The sequence below is a fragment of the Leucoraja erinacea genome, unplaced genomic scaffold (genome assembly GCF_028641065.1).
Source record: "Leucoraja erinacea ecotype New England unplaced genomic scaffold, Leri_hhj_1 Leri_1496S, whole genome shotgun sequence".
NCBI lineage: Eukaryota > Metazoa > Chordata > Chondrichthyes > Rajiformes > Rajidae > Leucoraja > Leucoraja erinaceus.
The window spans coordinates 1-4,481 of NW_026575777.1; positions in this window are offsets into that span (position 1 = coordinate 1).

Consider the following 4,481-nt stretch of genomic DNA (forward strand, 5'->3'; position numbering starts at 1 on the left):
TCCCCCATCCCAAAATGCACCCCCACAACCACTCCACCACTCCCCCCCCACGCCCCCACCCCCCCCCCCCCACTCCCCACCCCCACTCCCCCCCCACTCCCCAACCCCTCCCACCCAAACCCACTCCCCACCCCAACCCACTCCCCACCAAGTAGGTGCTAGGAAGGTAGAGGCAATTCAGGCCTTTCGGAGCCTTGGACAGCCAAGTCAATATGATCAGCTCCACCCGCTGCACCACCATGCCGCCCCTATATTCACCAGTGAAGCAGCGTGGCCACTCTCTTGTTTATATACCGATTCAGATTCAGATTCAACTTTAATTGTCATTGTCAGTGTACAGTGCAGAGACAACGAAATGCATTTCCCCTCTAAGGTTGCAACACGGCTCAGTTTTTAGTTTAGTTTAGAGATACAGAGCAGAAACAGGCCCTTCGGCCCATCGCGTCGGGGCCGACCAGCGACCCCCCCCCCCCCGCACACTAACACTATCCTACACACACTAGGGGACAATTGACACGTACACCAAAGCCAATTAGCCTGGAAACCCGCACGTCTTTGGAGTGCGGGAGGAAAACCGGAGCACCCGGAGAAAACCCACACAGGTCACGGGAGAGAACGTGCAAACTCCGTACAGACAGCACCCGTGGTCAGGATGGAACCCGGGTGTGTGAGGTGGAAGCTCTACCGCTGCGCCACCGTGCCTGTCCCTGGCGTGTGTGTGTAGGGTGGAGTTAGTGTGTGCAGGGATAGCTGGCCAGCACAGACTCGGTGGGCCGAAGGGCCTGTTTCTGCCCCGTATATCTCTAGACCAGCGGTTCCCAACCTTTTTTTGGCCATGCCCCACCTAATCACCTCTAATATCCTGATGCCCCCCCCACATGTGGTGATATATAATTCTTATCATTTAAAACGTGAACTCGGTTTCAGCTGAAGAAGCTTAAAACGCCAATACCTTGGTTTAAACAAGCTTCAAAAGAACATGACATCCATGAAAAAGAAAAATGAAATCAACAAAACACAGTTAAAGTTCTGAGCAAGAAATTACTAAAAATTAGTAAATTACTAAATTACTAAAAAATTGTAAAAAAAAAGAAAAAAACATTAGGTGGTATTAAAATAATAATAATGATAAATATGATCATAAAAGAGTATTCACAGGTAATAAAGAGAGAGAAAATTTCTATATTAGAATATTGAAATATTTGTGGATTGTCTCATACGAAAAATCGAAAATTTGGACCCAGACCTCCTCAGTCGCACTTAATTGCCCCCCTTAAAAATCAAATTGCCCCCCTGTGGGGTATACGCCCCACGTTGGGAACCACTGTTCTAGACGGAACAAAACAAAGTGAATGTGGGCAGGGGAGACGGTGGGGGGAGGGAGGGAGGAAGGGGATGTTCTCTGATGGTGTGAGATCGTGTGGCGTTTGAAGGGAAGTTTGTTTATCTGAGGCGATGTGTCGACTGCATCACGCTGCAGGGCCCGGACTTGTGGGACACGCCGAGCACAGAACAGTACAACACAGGCCCTTCGGCCCACAATGTCCGTGCTGTACACAACGCCAAGTTAAACTGATCTCTGCCTGCACGTGATCCATATCCCTCCCTATCCAAAAGCCTCTTCAGCACCACTGTGGTATCTGCCTCCACCACCACCCCTGGCACCCATCACCCTCTGTGTAAAAAAAAAATCTTGCCCCGCTCATCTCCTTTAAACATGTGCCCCTCTCACCTTAAAGCTGCGCCCTCTAGCCTTTGACATCTCCACCCTGTGGGCAGAGGGGAAAAGGTTCCGTCTACTCCAGCGAGGCAGGAAACATGTTCCCCATGTTGGGGGAGTCCAGAACCAGGGGCAACACACACACACACACAGTTTAAGAATAAGGGGTAAGCCATTTAGAGCGGAGTCGAGGAAACACTTTTTCACCCAGAGGGTTGTGAGTCTGTGGAATTCTCTGCCTCAGAGGGCGGTGGAGGCCGGTTCTCTGGATACTTTCAAGAGAGAGCTAGATAGGGCTCTTAAAGATAGCGGAGTCAGGGGATATGGGGAGAAGGCAGGAACGGGGTACTGATTGGGGATGATCAGCCGTGATCACATTGAATGGCGGTGCTGGCTCGAAGGGCTGAATGGCCTCTACTCCTACACCTATTGTCTATTGCTCCTAGAACTTATGAACATGAGAGCAAGGCTCCCTCCTCACCACCCCTTCCCCCCCCCCCCCCCCCCCCCCCCCCCCCGTGGCACTGAGCTCCCTCACCTCAGTCTTAGAATAAAGGGGAGGTCATTTAAGACTGAGGTGAGAAAAAAAACTTTTTCACCCAGAGAGTTGTGAATTTGTGGAATTCCCTGCCACAGAGGGCACAGTGGAGGCCGAGTCACTGGATGGATTTCAGAGAGAGTTAGATAGAGCTCTAGGGGCTGGTGGAGTCAAGGGATATGGGGAGAAGGCAGGCACGGGTTATTGATAGGGGACGATCAGCCATGATTACAATGAATGACGGTGCTGGCTCGGAGGGCCGAATGGCCTCCTCCTGCACTTATTTTATACGGTTGGCGTGAATGGTTAAATCCCGGGCGCTCCGCACCATCTGATAACGGGCGCGTAGGCGTTGATGTGATGTAGAACGACTATATTTCTGGCAGATGGTGTTGATGGGCTGACTCAGCAGGGATGTCCATGCGTTTGGACAGGGGATGTCTTTGTTTGTGGGCTTTGCTGCAAGGCCCGTCTCTCACAGGCTGGAGGAGCCAAAACACAGTGGCGCAGCGGGTAGAGCTGCTGCCTTACACCACCCTCAGCAGCCCGAGACCCGGGTTCGATCCTGTGTTTCAATAAGATCTCCTCTCATCCATTAAAATGACACAGACACACTTACGGGTTTGTCAGGTTGGACGCCAACGAGCCTAGCTTGACTTCAATTCAATTCAATTCAATTTATTGGTCATTTGGACCCCTTGAGGTCCAAACGAAATGTCGTTTCTGCAGCCATACATTACAAACAAATAGACCCAAGACACAACATGATTTACATAAACATCCATCACATCGCTGTGATGGAAGGCCAAAAAAACTTATCTCTCCACTGCACCCCCCCCCCCCCCCCCCGATGTCAGAGTCAAAGTCAAAGCCCCCGGCTGGCGATGGCGATTGTCCCGCGGCCATTAGAGCCACGCCGGGTGATGCGAGGTCGCACACCGGGTCTTGGTGTTGGAGCCCCCGGCGTGCGCTCGCAGAGTCCCGCGGCCATTCCAAGCCGCGCGGGGGCGGTGATGTCAGGCCCCGCTCTCCAGGAGCTCTTCGACCCCGCAACTCGGGCGGGAGAAGTCGCCGTTGCGGGAGCCCTGAAATAGCGGTCTGTCTCCAGTGACCCGCGGGCTCCCGGTGCCGCCGTCCGCCAGACCCGCAGTTGCAGCCTCCGAATCTCCGGAGGTCGGGCCTCCTGACGTGGGTGCTGTGGTAGGTTGTCGCTGGGTGCTGACGTCGGTGAATCCATTGTCAATACTTGTCTTCAGTCTTCAGTTGCTTGTCGTAGCTTGTTGCGGGTGGACTTAGGTTGCCTTTGGTTGTCATAGGTTGTCGACTATGTCGTCGTAGGTAGACGTCCTAATAGGTCGGCAGTTGTCGGTAGTTTGACGTCGACTGGGTGATCGGTTGTTGTAGACATTGTCATGGGGGGGGGTGGGGGGGGTCAAGTTGCCGTTTTTTGGGCGACCTGCTACGACTGTGACAGTCGCCTAAAAAAATCACCCAAGTGGGACAGGCCCTTCAGGAATAATCCGTTTAGGACTGAGACGAGGAAAAACGTTTTTCACCCAGAGAGTTGCGAATCTGTGGAATTCTCTGCCACAGAAGGCAGTGGAGACCAATTCAATGGATGTTTTCAAGAGAGAGTTAGATTTAGCTCTTGGGGCTAACGGAATCAAGGGATATGGGGAGGAAAAGCAGGAACGGGGATACTGATTGTGGGTGATCGGCCGTGACCACATTGAGTGGCGGTCTGTGATGTGAGGTGGGGTTGATGTGTAACATCAAACAAGGGGTCACACAGTTTAAGGATAAGGGGGAGGTCTTTTAGGACCGAGATGAGAAAAACATTTTTTTTTTCACACACAAAGAGAGTGGTGAATCTGTGGAATTCTCTGCCACAGAAGGTAGTTGAGGCCACACAGTTCATTGGCTATATTTAAGAGGGAGTTAGATGTGGCCCTTGTGGCTAAAGGGATCAGGGGGTATGGAGAGAAGGCAGGGATGGGATACTGAGTTGGATGATCAGCTATGATCTTATTGAATGGCGGTGCAGGCTCGAAGGGCCGAATGGCCTCTACTCCTGCACCTATTTTCTATGTTTCTATGCTGTGGGCAGACAAAAATGCTGGAGAAACTCAGCGGGTGAGGCAGCATTTGTGGGACGAAGGAATAGGTGACGTTTCGGGCCGAGACCCGAAGGGTCTCGGCCCGAAACGTCACCTATTCCTTCTT